The 22,710-nt window shown below is 38.6% G+C and overlaps 1 protein-coding gene across 1 annotated transcript in view; it reads left to right on the forward strand.

Moving 5' to 3' along the window:
* Positions 1-22,710, forward strand: part of wars2 (tryptophanyl tRNA synthetase 2, mitochondrial) — a 68,305-nt gene that overhangs the window by 598 nt on the left and 44,997 nt on the right. The gene's annotated exons all lie outside the window — the stretch shown is intronic.

Genomic DNA, 22,710 nt, shown 5'->3' on the forward strand with positions numbered 1-22,710 from the left:
CACACACACACACACACACACACACACACACACACACACAACAGAGGTTATTTTCCCTCCAATTTCTTTCCCAGCCTCCCCAACCTCCTGTTGTGATCCTAACCACAGAACATGATATAAGTCTAACTGCAGAACATGCTACAATATTATTATTAGTATTCACGACCTGGTTTGTTTCAAGTATATTGCACCCCTGGTTTGGAACTTTGAATGATATACAGTGCCATGAAAAAGATAATTGAAAATCACAAGTCACAGGATATTATTTCCAAGGTCCTAAACATCCCAAAGAGTTCTGTTAAATCCATTATCAAGAGATGGAAGGAATATGGGACGTGTGAATCTACCAAGATCAGGCTGTCCTCACAAACTGAGTGTCTGTGAAGAACGAGAATAGTGAAAGAGGACAGCACAACACCATCCCCTGACTTGTTATTTTCAAAAATCTTTTCTCTGAGTTGAATTAGGACAGTATTTTTAAAGGGGGTGAATATTTAAGCAACTACTTATTTTACATTAAACATTTTTTTTAATTGGTATGACTCTGTAGAACTTTACTTTTACTTTGACGGTGAAGTTTTTTGGATTTTTTTTTTTTTTGAAGTTACTGTATGCGAAGATGCTTGAGCCAGCTAACAAAAATTAAAGTTCTTGAACCATTTTGACCTTTATATATGAAGATGTGCATGTTAGTAAATGGCCAAACAATCCAAATCAACTGCTGTTAGTTTCTTGTCTATATTATCTTGTTTTCAACCCAAGCCTGTTTACGTGGGAAGACCTCAAGGCTTGGTCTCAAAACTTACAAATATTTTATCTCTTGTTGGGTGCAAAAAACCATCACTGTAGAAAGGACAGAGAGGGTAAGTGTTGTGTGAACAGGAAATCTATGGATAAAGTGAGCCTTTTTTTTTTCATTTTTTCACAATAAACTACACAGCATTCTCATTGAAAGTTAGTATAAACAACAAATATGAGTATCATGTGATGCATTGAACAAGTCTACTGTTTTAGATACTTTTTTGTTATCAGAAAAATCCATGAAGCTCAATACATGACGAGACAAGAAAGAAAGAAAGAAAGAAATCTAAATCAAAACCTTGCCTTACAGTGCTTAAGAAAACTTAAGAATGTTCATGCATAAAAAATATATCTATTATCTTTACAAAAATAATCTTAAAATGGTTTGGAACTTCATGAGTGGACCAATTTCTTTATTAGCTTTGCCAAAGAGGTTATGTCTGTCTGTCTGTCTATGTACAAGATTACTCAAAACGTTATGAATGGATTTTCATGAATTTTCAAAAACATTATACATGCTACAAGGAACAAGTGATTAGATTTTGGTGGTGATCTGGATCATGATTTGGGTCCAGGAATTTATTTAAAGGGTTCTATTCCCTTATACAATAGGGGAAGTATGAACAGATTTTCATACATTTGTTTTAGGAAATGTCAAACAAGGAACAAGTGATTAGATCTGTTAAAAAATCAAGGTTTAAAGTCACAATGGACCTAGTGCTCTAACTCTGCAACAATGTAACGAAGGAATGTCAAACTGTACAGCTGGACACCTTATAGGTCAAGGATGATGCTTATTGCGTTCAAGGTTGTGGGGTCAGAGGTCAAGGTCACACATGATGACATAAAACCACAATGAAAAGGCACATGGTGAGGCAGGCAGTACTCTGCCGCACTGAAGGGGGCGTACGTGAGCCAACGGGTGCTTGTTGCTGCTGTCTTTTTACGCAGAGGCAAGTGACAGTCACGTGCACTGCTGCCAGTCGTTAACTTTTGTATTTGCTCCGTCGGACTGCCAAAATGGTAATTGTAACGTTTATTCTTATCTTATGTTTAATACGTACCTTATGTGTGTGTGAGAGAGAGAGGGTGTGTGTGTGTGTGTGTGTGTGAAGAACGCTGATGAGATACAAAATAACCAGTAGCCAATTGAATAAGCTACCCTTTCGGGTTTATATATTTGTAAATTTGACTCTAAAGGAGTCAGTGCCTCACCAACCATGAACCTCACCGCACGTCACTGCTCAATAATATCAAAATGTTATTGGAATTGAAACATGTGCGGCACTAATTCAATTTGTTCCCATATATATATATATCCCATATATATATATATATATATATATATATAAGTTATGAATTAGTTATGGATTACAGTGTCTATACTGTTCTCACATTTTCCTGCTTTGATGAAAAAAACTCTGCAAATTGTAGGTTTTTCTGAGGAGCATCTGGTTTATTAAGGGAAGGCATGTTCATGCATAATGTGTTAGTGTGTAAATCAGACAAAATCAGGTCCCTCAGGCCATCAGTAAAACTTGTCAATCACCTCCTCCTGTAATTCCTAAAAGATGACCACTCTCATGCTAAAGCTGCCCCCACCTCTCCACAGGGGTTGGCATGGCCTCTGAAGCCTGCTGCTTTGCTACTCATCCTAAATGTGGAACCAGGGTGACAAGCACAAAAAACATATTTACCAAATGAAAAGTGGCGCCACATTAACTCTACACGTTTTCACTATGATTCGACAGAGCATTAAATCTGAAAAAAATAAGGCATATCAGATCACAGATGAAAGCGTGAATGTTTGTATGTTTTGAGTTTGCATGTGTGTTCCTGTCGCTCAACAGGATGGAGGGAAATGTCTCATTTCAGGAGGGGGGGTAGAGGGGCTGCTTTAAGCACTGTGATGACATGGCAGAAATCTGAAAAGTATGCATTTTAAGAAGTTATTTAATCTAAAACAGATTTGCAAAACAGCTTTCCACAAATGTCTGGATGTTTGATCTGATCAAATCTTACCATTATATTTTTTATAGAACTTCTATAAAGCTCTAAACCTGTGGTGAATTACAGTGAAACCATCTCACACCAACAGTATAATGAGATCAGATTTAATGTACCCTTGTTAATTCAGTTTTGGAATGGAATAATAGAAAACACCAAAACCAGGATTATAGACTTTGTTTCAGCCATTAAAGTTGGCTAATACGCTGTGAGAATCATCGGCTCCAAGGGTGAAAATGAGAAAATGACAGAGCCTCGTCCCACCAGAGCCCTTAGTTTCCACTGACACATATAACACATTTAAGTTGCCAGCTTTGATATAATACATAATTGTGTGACATATTAGTAAATAAATAGGATTTGAGACTTGCTCTTATTGAATTTTTAGATCACATTTCTTCTAAGAACAAAAAAAGAGAAAAAGTTTAGAGTTAACCAGCACAGACCGGTGAAATATGCTCAGATCTCAGGTTGAAAAATATTTTTCAGGAGGAAACAAAAGTGAGAACAGGGCAGTGATGACAGATTTATACCTTCATGAAAGATGTTGTGGGCTCCTCTCCTTCAACACCGTGTTCTGTACCTGCAGCATGGTCCTGGGTTTCCACCTGCCAGCTACAGTAAGACGTCCTCACCTGAACACCCGGTGTCTTCACTGACAGCTGAGGACAACCATCCTGCAGAGAGCCAGGCTTTGCACTTGGAATCAGGTTTAACAAGCTGTCACCAGAGTTTAGGGAATGAAGAAATGATGGAGACTTTAAATGTGTGTGTGTGTGTGTGTGTTCAAATGTACGCATGTGTGTGAGCACAAAAACACTGAACCTGTTTCCAGTTAAAAGCAGAAGCCCCCACAACAAAGCCCCTGGCCGAGGGAGTCGTAACGAGGAGAATATCATTTTTCTTTGGCCTCTGTGATCTGCCATTCTTACGTTTCACTTTCAAAGCTCTGCTTGCTGGCAGAAGTTCTCCCCTCTGCATCTCTGATGGAAAGAGGGAATGCAGCCCTCCACCTCTCCTCACCTCACTTTTCCTCTTCGAAAAAAGGAAAGATTTTCTTTCTAAAATATCTGTTTTACTTGCCATGGATGATTAAAAAAACTGTAGATGTATTGGAAATAATTTCTGTGTCAATCTGGCTCTGAGGAGATCCAGCAGTAATCCTCTGACAGGCTGTTTAAGACTTGTGGCTTCCTTTGGGAATCCCCTGCTCCTGAGCTAAATCACATTTTCATTTCCCTGTTATTTCCAGCAGGAAGTAGGTTAAATGAATGGGTTGATCTTAAGCTTTACTAGAACACTTGGGTAAAAATACAGATATCAGTACTAAATGCTCACTTGCATGATTTTTTTTTAAAATGTGAAACTGGCTGCATAAAGGTTAAAAATTATTTTTGTGACCGGCAGAACTGTTTTTTGAATGCAGCTTGAAGCTACAATATGTCATATAAAATCATTTCACAGCAGAAACAAGATATAATCCTAAATTATTTAAACAATTTGGCATTGTTTCTGAAACAATATTCTGTCTTTCAATCAATTCAGTTCATTTTATTTAAACAGCTCCAGTTCACAGCAAAAGGGTACTGTACAACTAAAACAATTTAAACTTTAGGTACAGGATTTCTAATATATTTTCTTTCCGAAGTTTGCCGGGAAACTGGGCAATCACTTCACCTTACTCACCAAATCTTCCTCTGTTAAAACTGGCAATTTATTCCAGTTTTAATTTAGTAATAACTAGCTCTGTGGTTTGTAATCTGTGGGGCAGAACTCTGAGAGGGATTTTTAGTAGTAAAACATTAAAAGTAAAACCCATCTTTAGATGTTGTTGCTACTCGGACTTGTTTTTGTGATGGATGAAAGAAAACAAGCTGAAACGCCAGGCAGTGTAAAAAGTGGATCAGTCCTTATTGGTCAGCCGGTGCATGACCTCAACAGATATGATCATGAGTGGAGAGTGAAGGGTTTTCTCTCTGTCATGGAGGAAATGTTTGCCATCTGGAGAAGGTGTCCCTTTAAATCTGAGACGAACTGCTAGAATGTTAAGAGATAAAAAACAAACAAACAAACAAAAAAAACTGTGTATCTGAAAACTTTATTTTACAAAAAACTCCCAAATCAAATCAAAATTCACTGCTGGAGCTTTTGTGCAACTACAAACACAGCAGTGAAGCCCTAACCTGCTACATGAGACAAAAATTACATCAACACGTCAAAAGCCTATAAAAAGTGAAATTACATTAACTGTGAAGGCAGTGATTTGGCACAATTATATGTAGCACTGAAACTGCCAATAATAGAGAATAAATATAAAAATCTAAAAACACCAAATATGTCAAAAAAATCTGTAAAGATTTCAAATAATTTTCCTACTGCCACATTGATCTGATGTGGCTGGGTGTGTGTCTTCATAACAGAACAAGTAATTGACATCCAGTCGCAAAATTGTTTTGGGGTACACAGTAACTGCTTGATGCGAATACTCTCAGTGAGAGCTGATCACTCGTAGTCAAATCACCTGAGATAGATATGTAACAACAGGTCTGAACAGTCTGTCTGTGTCTAAAGTCTATAAATGTATTTTGAGGAAAGTGTAAAGCTGTCATAGGGCTTATAGTTGTGCAGATCTGTGCTGGTATTTTGCTCCTTGGATGTAAAAAATTGCTAACTGTGGTAAAAAAACAACAACAACAAAACAAAACACTTTGGTGTGTAAGCAATTGTAAAAAACTGTGGTGCCTTAAAAGATGCCCGCTTTGTTTGCATAATGAACCGTACAAGCTACAGAAATATAAACAGAAGGCATGGAAATAATTATGCTTGGCAAAATATAAATGAGAAACAAAAACCTGAGATAAAACACAAATAAATGCACTTATAAGTTTAAAAATGTACAAAGAACGACAATAGAAGCATATTTATTTCTGTGCCTCTTTTTTTACATTTTGTTAAACATCATGTTTTATTATACAAATGGTAGTGTGTGTGTTCATGTGTGTATGTGTGAGTGAGAGCGAGAGAGAGAGACAGAGAGAGAGAGATAGAGAGAGAGAGCTATCTGTCAAGACAATTTGACATATAATCTGATGTCAAATCATATCAGTCTGTCAGTCTCAGTTCTCAATAGTTTGGCGTTGTAATACACAAGTTCCTATAACTCCAGCAGTTTGATTGCATATGGGCTGTGAGCTTTTTTTCTTGAAGTGATGTTTATGCCTCTCATGTGTTCAGCAGATCTTGGATTTGACTTGATGTCCACAGCAGGGGGGAGGACATTATTCACTGAGCTGGTATTTATAGGCGGAAGGAAAGCGTCTTTGATAAAGCATCGCTTGAGTGTCCTCCAAGAAGGAATGTACTCATGTCCCCAACCTCTCGCCTTTTCCCCTTTTCATCTCTTTTTATTTTATTTTAAACAATATGTTAAAACCTCTGAAGTTCTGCGTCTGAGCGTGTGCATTTGAGAAGATCTGATGCTCTGTTAAAACATTAAGAGCCTCAAATATCCCACTGATCTGCCTCATAAAACTCTTAAAGGGCATTCAAGACTTCATTGAATCATTTGACATTTAAAATAAGAAAAGTTGATACTTTCTTAGAAGGAATGTTTTTGTCAGCTGACAGTTCAAAAATCACACAAAGATTTGTTAATAAGTCTTCTGTCATCAATTGTACCTGTACTTTACATCTCTGTTAAGTTCTTTTGAATAGAGTTTTGATGTTGACTAATAGCTTTGAAAATGATCCAACCATATGCTGGTTACCACATAGAAGCCAGACAAAGGGAGGATGTTGCCTGTGTGCCAGTTGTCTTCTGACTCTACAGGGAGCATCTTCATTCAATCCAGGCTTCAGAAGATAGTACTGATGCTTTCATACTGTTTTAAATACAGATGTTGACACCAAACAAGGTTCATGCTTTACTGCATGAAGTTCGACATTATCACCAAGCTGGGGCACTACCCCTAAAGAGGAAATGTTTGGAAGTTAAGCTGTCCTCCTGATCGTTACAATGATTCATAAAGATGGCATTAAATTATCTCTACTGATCAGAATGAGACAGGACATTACTCATATTTTTGGAAGCTCATTTGAATGTCAAAATTATTCATATAACAAAGTGTGTTACAGGTAAAACTATCAACAATATCCATCCATCCATCCATCCATCCATCCATCCATCCATCCATCCATCCATCCATCCATCCATCCATCCATCCATCCATCCATCCATCCATCCATCAGAGGCTTAAACATGATATTGGGATTACAGGAACAGCTCCTAAATTGTTTAAATTATATTTATCTGATAGATTCATATTTATTCACGTTAATGATGAAGCTTTTCCATACACCAGAGTTAGTCATGGGGTTCCTCAAGGTTCAGTAGCTGGACCATTACTCTTTACTTTATAAATGCTTCCAATAGGTAAAGTTATTAGACAGCATGGGATAAATTTTCATTGTTATGCTGATGATACTTAATTATATTTATCCATGAAACCAGATTAATCTAATCAGTTACTTAGATTACAAGCATGTCTTAAAAATATAAAAACCGGGATAACTCTTAATTTCCTGCTTTTAAACTCAGTAAAGACAGAGGTCATGGTTTTCGGACCTGAGCATCTTAGGAACAAACTTTGCAGCCTTTCACTTCTTCTGGATGGCATTAATTTAGCCTCCAGTTCAAACAGGATATGGCATTTAAAAACGGTACTATGTAATATCACTAAAATTAGAAACATCTTGCCTCAAAATGATGCAGAAAAACTTGTCCATGCATTTATCACGTCTAGGATGAACTTCTGTAATTCTTTATTATCTGGGTGTCCAAGAAACTCTTTAAAAAGCCTTCAGTTGATCCAAAATCCTGCTGAAAGAGTTCTGATGAGAGTTAGGAGGAGAGATCATATTTCTGCAGTTTTAGCTTCTCTCCATTGCCTCCCTGTCAAATTCAGAAAAGAATTTGAAAATTTTCTCCTAAAATACAAAGCTCTCAACAACCAAGCTCCATCTTACATTAAAGTTCTTATTGTACCATATTTTCCTAACAGAGCACTTTGCTCTCAGACAGCAGGTTTACTTGTGGTTCGTAGACTTTCTAAAAGTAGAACAGGAGGCAGAGCTTTCAGTTCTCATGGAACCAACTTCCTGCTTCAGTCTGTGAGGCTGACACCCTGTCTACTTTTAGGACTAGATTTAAGACTTTCCTTTTTAATAAATCCTATAGTTAGGACTGGCTTGGATTTTCTAAGCTATCCCTTACTTGTTGTTACAGTGTGTATAAACGGTATTCATCCTAAATATCCCCAGGAGTTCTGATAAATTCATCATCAAGAAATGGAAGGAATATGGGACGTGTGTAAATCTGCCAAGAGCAGGCTAACTTACAAACTAAATGACCATGCAAGAAGGAGAATAGTGAGAGAGATGACCAAGACACATGTGAGCCCTCTGAAGGAGTTACAAGCTTCAGCGGGTGAGATGAGAGAGACTGTATAACAACTGTTGCAAGGGTTTTTTCACCAATCTAGGCTTTAGGGGACAAAGAGAAAGCAACTGTTAAAGACGACATAAAGAAGATTTAACGCAATCTGTTGGCTTACTTAGATAGATAACTTTTACTAATAGGCTTTTTTTTATAACGTATGTAAATGCTTTTGAACAATGCCCTAAGATGACTTTTGTTGTGAACTGGTGCTATATAAATAAACTGAATTGAATTATATGGACATATAGTAAAATTCATAAGTGAGCTCTCAGATGTTCCCCCACATTTCTTTTGCGCATACTCTTGATGAATTTTTATATCTCAGTTTTAGGTCTTTTATAGAAAAGCTTATAAAAGTTTCAGATGCTGCAGCACAGCTAAAGAAAAACAGAGACTTTGACTTTTCTGTTGTTCTGAATAAAAGCTTGTGCTGCTCTTCATCTCTGTTTCTATCTCAGTCAGAGTGTAAGCATCACTGACACACAACTATCCATACATCTGTGCTGCATGCTAAGATTCAGGCCGCTGTGCTACATGTTGAGCATCAATTTGCCTTCGGAGTCTGGTCCACATGTGTGAGAGATGTATTGGGTGGGGTAAATATATGTGTGTGCATTTAAATTAATTTTGGTGACTGCTGCATGAGAAAAAAACAGAAAACCTACCACTGTGGTAATGATACACTTTTAAGATTTAGTTTAAAAACTAAATCCTAAAATGTGGCACAAGAAATACATAATGTTATAGACATCAAAAGGTAAAAATATTATGATTCACTCTTAAAAGCACACTTTTATCAAGACTAGCATCTAAGTAACTCTACTTTTGTTACAATATTTTTTGTTTTAAAACAAATTTAAAAGGGACTTAAATCATTGTAGAAGACACTGTTCGAAACATCTGAAACTTGGGACACTACAGTGTAAATATTGTCAATAATGGGACAGTGATCCAACACTCACCCTGCCCAGTATTCTGCTGACTAAGCATTGCAACCTCAGTCAGCATCTCACTGGGCTGCAACTGTTGGAGACTCAAAATTGCAGGAGATTTAAAAAAAAAAATGCAACTGTTCATTTGCACAGCCACTGACTTTGTACTTCTGACACATTTGTGCATGCCAGACTATAGTCTCACAAATTCGGGTCAAACTTTGACAGCAGTTCGCAAGTTCATTGAACAAATGTCTCTGGAATGTCTTGCTAAATTCACACAGCATAACTAAAAGTTTATTTTTAAATGGGGGTTGTTTCTCTACACTTGCAGAGTAAGTTTTCTCTACACTAAAGTACAGAGTCAGTAAATTCAGCCCACAAAGTCTTAAATAACTGAAATTTATGGGCTTTATTTATCAAAATGTTAATTTGACTGTGGTTCTTATAAAAACTGCTTGATAAAATAAAAAAATAAAAATAGATCCTAAAGCTCTGACTTTACAGTGAAGTAAAACTTTAAATGTTTTGGGAAAGCTCAGATGATGGTGATGTCATGGTTTTGGTGCAAAATATGTGTATCAACCCCAAACAAGAACAAAAGACCTTGTGAAGATGCTGATGTTGGTCATAGAGTGTCATTATCCACAGAGAAATGAGTCTTGTACCAACATGGTGTGAAAAGCCAATCAGTGATGAAAAAGCCATTTGTCAGGTTTGGTGGAGAGGAATCCAGACTGCAGACTCATCTTTGCAGAAACAAAAAATAATTTATTATAATAGGGAGAAAATACAAGGCTGACGTGGCAGCAAAAAAAAACGAGAAAACAAAACACAGATGATCGAGAGGAGACACACAGAGATGACCTGAATGTGGCATTCAACCAACAATGAACCAGCAAGTAATGGAATCTAAGAAACAGATTATAAGGACTGAGGCTGATGAGAACACAGGTGATTGATTAGTAACTAGGAACAGGTGCGGATGGGTGAGGCAGGCTGACATGGAAAACTATTGATGGAGAGTGAGTGATGGAACACAGAGGATACAGGGAACAAAACAACACAATATAACAGGGAATAGACAAAACACAAGGATCACAAGAAATAAAACAGCAACACAAATAAAAATAATAAACCTAAGACTAAAGATTACTCAAAAATTACCTAAAAATACACAAATCCTAACACCATTACTCTAAAACCAACATAAAATGCCAGATTACAGTTTTCAAATGCACAGAAGGACAAAGACCTTAACTTTGGAGACATGTCCTGTGGGCTGGTGAAACTAAAATTTACCTGTTTGGCCATAATGACTATCGTTGCATTTGGAGAAAAAAAGCTTGCAAGCCTGAGAACAAAATCCCAAATGTTAAGTACATTGGTGGCAGCATCATGCGGTGGGGGGAGAAATTGGTGCACTTCACAAAATAGATGGTATCACGAGGAAAGAATATTATGTCAAAATACTGAAGAAACATCTCAAGACATGAGCTAGGAAGTTTAAAGAAACTGCAAACAAACATAAAAAAAAAAAACAGTTGAAGTTTTATGTCTGAAACTCATTGTTCCACCACATGGCCAAATCCAACATAGGGTTTTAAACAAATAAGTAATATATTATTTTTAGTTAGTGAAATATTTACAAAAATGGTCAAAGAATTAACTGTAAACATAGTGTTTTTGTTGTCATTCTTTGTTTGGTCAACAGTATCAAGAAAACAAGTGGGCATTTAATTTGAAGCAGGGGGGAGGGAGGTCATTTACACGACTCAGCAGGAGCCACCACAGAAATTACTGAGATTGAAGCTGGCACCTCACCCTCAGAGAGAGCTCCAGGAGAATGAGGCCCGTCTCTGGGCGGTCTGTTCTTATTTGATTTGAGGAGCTGTGGAGGAAAAAAGACATGGCGTCCACTTCCTCCTGGCTTAGCAGTCGATGCCAAATCAGAAAGAAAGAGAAGCTGAATCTTGCTACACATACATGATTTCTTGTTTCTTTCAATTTTGAGCAACAATTAGAACCTTGGAAACATCTTAATTGATTACACGATCTAAAGTGTTCTTGACATTGTACATGTGGCTTAAGATTAAAATGAAAAATGTATCTGACTTTGTAATATTGTAGCAACACAATTTAGTGTAAACATGGCATCATTTCTGTTCTCGCATATCTTAGACACAATAAATGAGAAATTAATCTGATTCAGATAACAATTTCCTTTTACTTTTATCTAAGTTTTCATTAAACTACTAAAGCTAATAGTGAGCAGTGAGGCCTTTAAACCATAAACTGTATATTGAGTCAACACCTAAAAAATATATGTCTAAGGTGTATTTTTATTTTTTTATTAAGGGCAACAGAAAGTTAGAAAAAGCAGCAGTTGAAAACTCAGCCATTTATTCAAAGGTAAAGCAATAATACTGAGTAGTGCTAAATATTTAAAGCCTGTGTAAAATAAGCAACTCTAGTGCCTGAGTATTAGAACAATGAAACCAAAAGACTTTTCTTTAAATGTTTTGTTGACAAAATGAAGAAAGATAAAAGCACCATCTTAAAATCTTCAAGAGGCACTTCCTGACATCCTTTCTTGCTCTGTCTGTTGTTTTAGGATGTTGTAGGTTATCAAACAGCAAAAAGTGCTCTTTTTTTCCTTCACATTCCATTTTAAGTCCAGTTTAAGTGATTTAAAGCTACATTTAATGCTGATACAAACTGTTTCTTTTTTTCCTCTTTGCACACATCTGAGAATAAGGCCTATGTAACTTGCTTCAGGTCTGTTTTCAATTCACAGAAAATGAACAAGATATAGGAGGAGAGAAAGAGAAAAATGCCTGCCTTATAAATGAATTATTGTTGAAAATATATAAAAAAAAATCCACCTTTAATGGCACTGCTTGTGATGGATCTACTCAAAGTACCCCACTGCATAATCCTATTTGCCAGCACAGGTCTATCTACACAGGTAAACAAACTAGTAATAGATATATTTATGTATACAAAGAAAAAGATGAAAAAATGAGGCACCCTTTAGCCCAATTTTTTCCAGATGGCACCTACAGATCACATTTTCACAGAAGCTTTGTTCAGGTTCGTATAGCACTACTACTAAGTTTAACAACTGCTTTTACAGTCCCCCCAGCTATTATTTGTTTGTATTCCTGGGCTTCGATTAGTGCAGAATCCTTGTCCAGTGATGAGTCTCCTTTGTGAAAGAGAATGCTACTGTTGCACAGATGTGGTGTCATTTCAATGCGCCTTCTCAATAGGGCAAATTTTCCATATCCCACCTCCTCCCAGATGGATCTCCTTATGATATTCAATCCTCAAGCTAGAAATGCATTATGTGCTTATCAGCGTGCATCGTTTCCATTAGAGGAGCTTGTTTCTCTTCGTTCACCCGTGAACTGCGGTACGATCTTTGGAACTGATTACCCTACACCTCTCTCCACACAGTTACAGAAATTTAGCCACCTTCATTACCCTTGATCATTACTTTTTGTCTTTTCTGCTTGTAGACAAGCAACTAGGAAGATGAAGATAGGGAATTTTAAACTACAAACACTTCATGCACCATTCATAGCAGAAAGTTTTAAAATGTCTGGGACATACTCGCATAATACAACAGACTGGCATTCAGCAGACTCAGTTCAAGAACACAGACACATTCAAATGATATAATTGTAGTTAGTAAAGAAGAGATTTCCATAAATGGACCTCTACCTTTACTGCCTCATCTTCCAACTTAGAGCTAGTTATTCAGGCTGTTCACCAAAAACATATCTTTACAGGTAGTAACAAGTGAAACAGATGCTTAGCATAGTTTAGTTTCTAAAAATATAAATAAATAACTTCAAAGGAGGCCAAAAGCCAACAAGAAAATGCAATCTAACAATGTGCGAATAAGAAAGTTTTTTTTTTCTAATGTTAAGATAAAGCTAATGCTAGATCTGTAGGTGGAAAAAGGTACAGTCGTATGAAAAAGTTTGGGCACCCCTATTAATCTTAATTTTTGAAATTTCTAAATATTTGTGTGTTTGCAACAGCTATTTGTCAGGATCGCGGGACACAGAAAAGAACCCTGAGTGCAGACTCATGGTAAAAATAAACTAATTTATTAACTAAAGAAAAATAACAAAACAAAAGCTGACGGGGCAGCAAACACAAACAGAACAAAAACCAATAAGCACAGTGGAACAAAACATCAGGGAACTAAGGCACGGAGACAGCTACTATCAACAAAGGAAAAACAATGAACCAGCGGATAGTGAGAGAAGTGACCGGGTTTTTGAATACTGAGGGTGACGAGGTAAGTAGAAACAGGTGAGTGGAGATAATTATGGACAGGTGGAGATGGGCGTGACAAGGAGGGCAAAAAGAGTGACAGGGGAGGAGTGAACTACTGAGCAGGAACATAAAAAAACCAAACTGAAAACAATCACAAGACTAAATAAAGAAAACAAAACCAAGAACACAAAAAATCCAAATCCTCACACTATTTCAGTTTGAAATATCTAAAAACTGATGGACACAGTAATATTTCAGTATTGAAATTAGGTTTTTTGGACTAACAGAAAATGTGCAATATGCATTAAAACAAAATTTGACAGGTGCAAAAATATGGGTACCCTTATCATTTTATTGATTTGAATACCCTTAACTACTTTTCACTGACTTAATGAAACACAAAATTGGTTTGGTAACCTCATTAAGCTTTGAACTTTATAGCCAGGTGTATCCAATCATGACAAAAAGTATTTAAGCTGGCCATTTGCAAGTTGTTCTCCTATTTCAGTGTTTCTCAACCTTTTTTTGGCCAGCGCCCCCCTATCCTTATCCAGGCCTCTTACCGCCCCCCCACCCTCTCACCCCCCACCCTTTTTTTTTGCCTGTTTATGTGAATAAATCATTTTTATTCATGGACTTATATAATACCTGATCTTGGGTATGGCCCATCAGAACATCTTTGTGGGTCATTCTCCACCATGTGCTGCTTCAATGAGTCCCCCACCTACTGTGGTGAAGGCCATTCAGATGGATCTTCTGAGTAACGTCTTGCCCCAACCCTCTCCTCTGCACCTCTCTGTTCCTCCTCCTCATCTTCATCTTCACCTCTCTTGTCCAAATTCTCCTCTGTGGTGTTGGTCTTGCCATGTCTGCCTGCACTAATTTTCCCAAAAGGACACAGTAATGGTCAGCATAAATTCAAACCCTCCTGGGCATCTAGGTTTTTGTGGCCTCACAAGCTGAATTATTCCTACCTGATATCATCTCTGGTCTCCTCTAGAGCAGCTGATCACTGACCACATGTCTGTCTCCTTCATTCCTTCTCTGTGTTCTTCTCTAAGTCATATGGTCAAACAAGTATTATTTAATAGCTTTAAATAAATTACACATCTTGCTAATGCACTTTTTAAAAAATAAATAATATTTTTAAATGAATCATCTGGTATTAAGTGGCTGTTCCTACACTTCCAGCTCATATTGGACCGACCTGTCTCCTTCCTGTCTGTCCTGATTCTTTCCCTCCGTCCTCTCAGCTGAATAACATGAACTTTGTGTTCAGGAGGTTTAAAAAATACAGCAGTCAAATCACATATAAAAACATGAAATCTTAATTTTAAATTATATCCTTGTTGGATATCAGTTACTGATTGGACACTTCATCTGATCAGACTTATCAGATTAATCACAACAGCTCTGTAGAGTTATATTCCAGAGGAGACATTTAAACTCCCAACTTTTGTAATTTATCTGCTTTATAATTCACTATCAAGTTCAACAAATGATTACTGTCTGAACAACAAAATAACACAAACAATTTACTTTATTTTTCCTGTCATGCGGTGTTCTATTGTAAATACTGATCAGTAAACAGTTGTAACTTGAACATTTCCAGGCCTCCGCTTGACACAGGTTTAATGAAAACCTGACAGAACTTCCTGCTGTCTTTCAACCACTTTGAAAAGCTTTTTTCATCTTTATCCTTTTGCCTCTTCAGTTTTCTGCCTCTCCATCTTTAGCTTTCTGTCATCAGATGATAACACGATTCAAATTAAAACAGTCAGGCTCCTGCCCGTGCTCGAGGGGGAGCGCGACAGGAGAGGAGGTGAAGGAGCAGAGGGGCACCTGATCAGTGACGTGCCTCTGTTATCGATCATATCATTTACACATGCGCAGGCAGCTGGTAAATACAGGAAATGCTACTGGATTTGCACCACTGTGGACACAGAGTGGAGCGGGTCTCCTCTCTGCTGTTGGATTGACAGCTGTCAGTGCTTGGGGAAGTGGGTGGGGCTTCCAGCACGCTGCAGAATAACTGGTACTTCCACACATTTATTCGCCAAAGTCACCAATAACACAGAAAAAAGTCACTAGATTTGTCGCTAGTCGCTTTGAAAAATGACCAGACGGATCTGAAAACTTGCTAACTTGGCCCCTATTGTGCTCCAGCCCGTGCGGAAAACATTGCGCTGCACATTGGTTCCGGTTCAAAAAAAGGTCGTCTGCGTGTGTATTTCTTTTAGCGTGAGAAATACAAAAAGTGCTGTGTGAGCGTGTGCGCTTTTACGAAATGCGTGTGTCTCACGGTCAATGTGTGAAACTTGAGAGTCCTGCTTGTTTTATTCATAGACTAATAAAAGATTGTGACTGATGTTAAAACTTTAAAGTTCACAAGAACACAAATTAAGCTGCAGAGAAAAGTAGCAGCAATGTTAGCCGACATCGATCCAGTGTTACACCGGTTGACGCAGCTGCTGTGATCCACTTGTCAAGCCATAGGTCTCTGGTTTTAGAATATTTTTTTTATTTTTATTTTTTTTGGTCTGTTGGTTTGTGTTCCACAGTCATGTCAACAAAGCATCTTGTCCAGAAAGGAATTAATGTGTGTCTGGATGCTGGACGCTTTCAAGGAAAGTCCGAAAACAGAATATTGCTCTTGTAAATGTTTAACCACTGCGATAACAATGCGCTCACGGTGTATCCTTCAGAGAAATTAACACATGTAAGAGAGGGTAATATCACTAAAGAGAGCGTTCCTTTCTCAAAGTTTACAAAGTAACTGTCATGTGGGACAAATTATAAAAACGATATTCTGATGTCCCGTTCTCCTGAAGGCAGCACAGAGCTGCGCCGAGGAGAAACACCATTGATACAGCTGCAGTTCGGTAACGGTTTTAATGTTTTAGGCCACAATATTTTTGCAAGTAGTTCAAAGTTTAAACTGATATTGTTGTGAATCTTTTGTGTAAACTTTACCTTTAAGCAAACGCCCCCCCAAAAAATATCAACGCCCCCTTTTTGAAAATATTGCTGCCAGCGCTCTCCGTCATCCTCTCAACGCCCCCCCAGGGGGCAGTACCGCCCCCGTTGAGAAACGCTATCCTATTTGAATCTCCTCTGAAGAGTGGCATCATGGGCACCTTAAAAGAGCTCTCAAATGATCTGAAAACAAAGATTGCTCATCATAGATAAAAGTTGTCTCAGAGATTTAACCTGTCAGTTTCCAATGTGAGGAACATAGTAAGTAAATGGAAGACCACAGGGACAGTTCTTGTTAGGCCCAGAAGTGGCAGGCCAAGAAAAATATCAGAGAGGCAGAGAAGAAGAACGGTAAGAACAGTCAAGGACAACCCACAGACCACCTCCAAAGACCTCCAGCATCATCTTGCTGCAGATGGTGTCACTGTGCATCATTCAACAATTCAGCGCACTTTGCACAAGGAGAAGCTGTATGGGAGTGATGCGACAGAAGCCTTTTCTGCAAGCACGCCACAAACAAAGTCGCTTGAGGTATGCAAAAGCACATTTTGACAAGTCAGCTTCATTTTGGAATAAGGTCCTGTGGACTGATGAAACAAAGATTGAGTTGTTTGGTCATAAAAGAAGGCGTTATGCATGGCGGCAAAAAAACACTTGCTACCCACTGTAAAATTTGATGGAGGTTATATCATGCTTTGGGGCTGCGTGGCCAATGCCTGGGGTGGGCTGACAGAAGTGAGGCTGCCATCACACCGGCGCCACCAGCAGGCAAGGCAGGTGAAGTGTCTTGCCTAAGGACACACCGGCTTAGACAGACAGAGCAGGGGTTCGAACCGGCAACCCACCGGTTACAGGACGAGCCCCTACTTCCTTAGCCGTGGCCTCTTAATTACTTATAACTCAAGCAGAAGTGTTGGCTCCTGTCAGCCATTCTTGGTGCTCAATCAGTGCATTTTTACGGTATTTTGACCAAATTTGCACTAAATATTTGTTTTTTGGACATGAAAAGTAACCCAAGCACTGACAAAAAAAATAAACACTTGGGTCTGGAAATGTACAGAATTTCATAACAAAAGAATGTGTGTTAGTAATCTTAGTTAAAGGTTGTGTATTATAGGTGGTAAAATGTGTTTCTGGGAATCTTGTTAAAGTTGAGGGTCGCATGGATTCCACTCAATATCAGCAGATTCTTGAGAGTAATGTTCAAGAATCAGTTACGAAGTTGAAGTTACGCCGGGGATAGATATTTCAGCAAGACTGATCCAAAACACTGCTCCAAATCTACTCAGGCATTCATGTGGAGGAACAATTACAATGTTCTGGAATGGCCATCCCAGTACCCAGACCTGGATATCATTGAACATCTGTGGGATGATTTGAAGCAGGCTGTCCATGCTTGGTGACCATCAAACTTAACTGAACTGGAATTGTTTTGCAAAGAAGAATGGTCAAAAATACCTTCATCCAGGATCCAGGAACTCATTAAAAGCTACAGGAAGCGACTAGAGGCTGTTATTTTGGCAAAAGGAGGATCTACTAAATATTAATGTCACTTTTCTGTTGAGGTGCCCATATTTTTGCACCTGTCAAATTTTGTGTTAATGCATACTGCACATTTTCTTTTAGTCCAATAAGCCTCATTTCAATACTGAAATATTACTGTGTCCATAGGTTATTGGTTGTATTAAACTGAAATAGCTATTGCAAACATCAAAGTATTTAGAGATAAAAATAATTAAGATTAATAGGGGTGCCCAAACTTTTTCATATGACTGTATGTCTCACACCAAAATGATAGTCAGAGATAGTCTTTGAAGGGTCTTGGTGAAGTCTTTAGAAATCTATTAAGAATATAGTAGGCTCCCCAATACATGTGACTGAGCATGTTAGGCCCACAATAGTTTTGAACATGCAAAAAACATCTGTAGCAAGGTTGTGTAGGTTTACTATTGTGGTAACATTATTTTGGGGTCCTGGAGGTAGGTTGTCAGAATTTGAAGCAAGAATGTCCATGCTGACCTCATGGCAAGTTTACAACCATAATTGTGACAAGGTCATGGACACAACCTAACAAAGATGTGATAGCATCATAGCATCATGCAAGTGTTCTGATCTTCTTGTGCATAGCTGCATTTTGATGGGGTCGTAGTCATTCTGAGCCAGGCATATATAGTGTGGTGCAGGAGAGCATCTGGGTAATGTGGAAAAAGACTGGGAAAAACCTCAATAAGAACTAAGAGTGTAGCAGCATCATGATTGCCGTCACACTAATGGAGCTTTTTCATATTTGCTGTGATCCATCTGAGGTGATAGGTTATGGAGAGCATGGCACTGTCTTCACCTTGTGTGCATCAAATGTCAATTGGAGTTTGCATAGTGATGCAGTAGTTAGTGCTATTGCATAACAGCAGGAAGGTTGGGGTTTCAAAATTCAGTGGGGACCATTCTGTGTGGAAATTGCATGTTCTCCTTGTGTATGTGTGGGCTTTCCCTGTGTACTCTGGTTTCTTCCACATTAAAAAAATATGCAAGTATGGTTAATTGGAGATTCTAAATTAATCCTAACTGTAAGTGTATGTGTACGGCTGTTTGTCTCATGTGTTTTAATGATTGTCCTGTGATAAACTGTTAACCTTTCCATGGTGTACTCCATCTCAGCCTCAGACAGGCAGACAGTGCCAGATAAAGCCCTTTGGTGTGAGTAGAGATCCAGCATTACCTCTTTTGCCTGACCACGATCTTGACTACGTTTTGCTTTTTAAATCTCCCTGCCTTGCCAGGCCCCCGTCGGACACTCCACTGGCTCCCGTTTCCCGACTATGACCCTGTTTCGGCCTCCCTACCTCGCTTTCTGCCTCGTCCCCGGATTTGTCCGCTAAGATTGCCTTCACGTGCCTGACCCGTTTCTGTGCTCGGACCTCAGATTCCAGCCTGACCCCCAGATAAGCTTATCTGCCCCTCTGGCCCTGACCTCGCCCACCTACATCCAAGCCAAGTCGTCTCCTGAGTTTTTCCCCTGCAATCTACGCTCCTGGATGTGACTTGTTATCACTGCTCCCCTAAGGAACCCAGGACCTCCCTCGGCTTCCTTCTAAACTTCCTGAGAAGGTTAGTGGCTTTCTTGTTTGAACATTTGGCTCCAGGTTCTTAGCCGCTAACCCCTTTCTCCTTTCTCAGTGGCTCCTGGTCCGGTTGCTGGTCGCCCCACACCCCTTTTTCAATAAACCATTTACTGCTTCCACTCGTGTGTTGACTGAAATTTCGGGTCTTCTGTTGTGAGCGTTACACCAGATCAATACAGACTGAGGTCCGATTTACTTCCAGGCCAGTGGCCAGTGGTCTACATACCCAAAACAAAATAAACCGTCATGTCAGCTCGAACGAAAAGAAATGCTCCCCTAATCAGGGCGCTTTATTATTTCACTCCGCAGAAAAGGCAAGGTATTCTATTCCACTTCTCGCCGGACTATCTACAAGCTTTGTGCGAGGTCGCTCTGAATGTTTTAAAAGGCAGTGGTGGGCTGTCAGGGCCAGCAAGGCCTTCTCTGCTAGCCTAACATAACCAGAAATTGTGATCATAATTGTGATAAAGGTTAATTTGATTTTTAATTTACTTTCCCTAGATATCTAAAAGTATTCATATTCTCTTCGTGTCATATTATGTTCCTTCCAGTGCTGTTGTTTTAAGGTTAGAGTTTTTATCCAATCAGAATTCAGCTATCTTATGTTGCCAGGCTGTATGAAATCTGTCCGGGCCTTCAGAATCAACAGTGCTGGCGTCTGTACGCTGTAAGTGAACAGGCAAATGCAGTTGATAGACAGTTGCGATAGCCAATCAGATCACGAGTTGTGTCAGTACGGTCTTCTAGCTGGCCTCACGTTGAACATGACATTTACGCATCCTGTGATTGGACATGGATACTTACTAGTTTGAGCCACGGCAGTGCTATGCAGATCAACAGAGTCACACCCGGGACTGTTAACGGTTAAAAACCTTTATAACCCACAATGGCCGAAGGAGAGCAACACATTGATTTGGTTGCTGATATACTGGCAAGACTGTTTTCAAGACAAACTTTTCAAGAGAAGCTAGATCTGGTTAGAGGAGGACAGCCGACCCCGAGCCAGCTAACCTGTCCCAGAATGGATTTTGTGTTGAAATAAGTGTTTTGGGGGACACAGCCGTTTTGGTGAGTGCAAACATTTTATTTATTTTATTCTATTTTATTTAGTTTTGACAGTAGCATACTAGATGTGTTTTAATTGCTGATGCGGGTTTGTTGATTTTTAAAATGTGCTGGATAATAGGCCATTTTGATTTTCATCCTGATGTTATAAATGCTGGCATAATGAAAGTTATTTATTGACTAAGTTGGACATCACTGAAGGCCTGAGTGTGAAATGCACCGCCCGCCACTGTTAAACGGTAACATCCAGCTTTCACCCTCTCAGTACAAAACGTTGAAAAAGAAGGAAAACTTCATCAGACTGCTGGCTGACAAAAAAGTGGGTCTGAAACGTAAATAGAAGGCTCTGGATGCAGAGATGAGAACTGTTTTCAACCTGGGATGACTACTTGTGAAAAAGTTAAAAAGTATGATGCACTCTTGCAAAGATGTCTCACTTTTCTGAAGCAAGGTCAGCATGAAGAACCTGACTTTGACGCTGGTGACAATGATGTGCAACCAGAGCAAGGAGACATCGTGCAAGATCGGACAGAATCTGATGAAATAATAATTAATGAGTGTCAAGTTTTGTCAGGTTTCCTTAACTGTGCGATTCCCCACTTGAAAGAGATAGTCTCTACAATGAAGCTTTTAACTGGATTTCACTCAGACTCTTCAATTTAGTTGATCCATCTTTATTTTTCCATGATGCTCACAGAGCTTTAGCCTTCCAGCCATATAGGTGAAAAACCTCAAAACACACAGAAACACATCTATTACATTCTGAAATTAACAAGATAAATACATTGTGAATAATCATATTTCCACCCTTTTAAACCAGTTATTCCAAATTATAATAAATAGCAAATATTTTTAGTGAAAGTCAACACCAATAAATAAATTAGCATATTTTTCAATACTTCTTAAATATATTTTCATAGTCATACATTTTGAACATTTATTTATTTATTTTTCTTTTTATTTATTTTTTTCCTTTTCTACTTTAACCCATTAACACCAAGTGTATTTTATTTTATACACATATTTATATATATATACTTTTTTTCTTACTAGCTTGACTTCAACAAGATTAAACAGTAACATCAATCAGAGTCCATATGCTGCTCCAATGAGATTCATTAAATGAGCAACATCATTATGAGGCTTACCGGCTGTCCTTCACAGTTTGTAGAAGACTTTTGCACAGTTCAGACTTTACATGCTACAAGCACTGCTTGGTTCAAACAGGAATGACAGGTCAGTCACATCAAAAGTACCTGCACTCTGATTGCTTGGAGATTGAGTCCACCTGGTCCTCCTCATTAACAGGCAGAGAAGAGCTGCAGAAAGGTGCAGCAAAGGGGACTGGCAGAGGGGAGTGGTTACCTGGCAGTTCACCAGAACAATGAGGTTTTGAAAACCTTACCAAAACGTAACCGAAAAAATGCAGAGTATACTGTATTATGAAGAAATTACCTGGCAGCAGCGGGGGTTGGACGCATCAGGGAGAATTTGTTCATATAGGTAATGTTGTGAAAGGCTCACATATGATTGATTTACTGAAAAACCTCATGCTCCCTTTTAAGACATTTCATTCCCCAACGCCTCAAGGCTGGTTAGTCAGGTTGTTGCTATTGCTTATCTCAGTGCTGTGAATGATAGGTTACTGCTGGAGGAGGATGTTACACAAAGCTCAAATCATTGCATGTCAAGTGGAAGCAGCAGTTAAAAATGCCACACTGCTCTCAGCTGCCAGTACACCCCTCCTGCACTTGTACAGGCAGAAGATGCTGCAAATGCCTGTTTTTGAGGGAAAACAGGGGCATGGACAGCTCAAACATGCGGATCTCCACTTCATGTTCATTATAAGCAGGCAATACAGATTTTGCAAAATAACCTCAAACTGATACGAAAACATGTATGGTGAATAATGATGGTTCTACTTCAACCCATCATCTTGGATGTGTTATAAGGTTTATCCACAAGGTTCAAATAAACAAAACTGTATAACACATAAGCCAAAAACTAAGATGTCTATCAC

The sequence above is a fragment of the Kryptolebias marmoratus genome, linkage group LG6, assembly GCF_001649575.2.
Source record: "Kryptolebias marmoratus isolate JLee-2015 linkage group LG6, ASM164957v2, whole genome shotgun sequence".
NCBI lineage: Eukaryota > Metazoa > Chordata > Actinopteri > Cyprinodontiformes > Rivulidae > Kryptolebias > Kryptolebias marmoratus.